The sequence below is a fragment of the Penaeus monodon genome, chromosome 34 (genome assembly GCF_015228065.2).
Source record: "Penaeus monodon isolate SGIC_2016 chromosome 34, NSTDA_Pmon_1, whole genome shotgun sequence".
NCBI classification, from domain to species: domain Eukaryota; kingdom Metazoa; phylum Arthropoda; class Malacostraca; order Decapoda; family Penaeidae; genus Penaeus; species Penaeus monodon.
In genome coordinates, this window is record NC_051419.1 from 20497993 (window position 1) to 20498478 (window position 486).

A 486-nucleotide genomic window follows, 5' to 3' on the forward strand; every position below is an offset into this window, starting at 1 on the left:
ATGGACGCGGGTTCCTCTCTCTTCCTAGAAGGTCAGGAACGGCCCTCTCCCCTGCCAGGCGTACGACGTTACGCAGGTAAGATGTCGTATTGTGAATAATAGAAGCTGCCAGTTTGTCACCAGCTGTAATGACCACCTTAATCCCTGTAAGCCTGCAAGGTTGTTATAATTTTGCTTGACTTTTTACATTTCGTATGGGTAAATATGACCGTTAATATTGTATAATTTGCTAATCATGTTTTTGCGTTTGTCATTTCTATGGTATATATTTCATTCTAATTTATTATAATACGAGATCAGTCATGTTTCCTCATAAGATAGATCTACACCTTTCGATTCATTTTTTCAGGCGATATTTTCGACGTGGACACTGGCTTAGGTTACAATGGACATCAACATTCTGTTGACGGAACGTATCACTTTTTTTTTTTATTATTATTATTTCTGGCTTCACCGTTTTGTTTCACAATTGAAGGTTGGGTTACG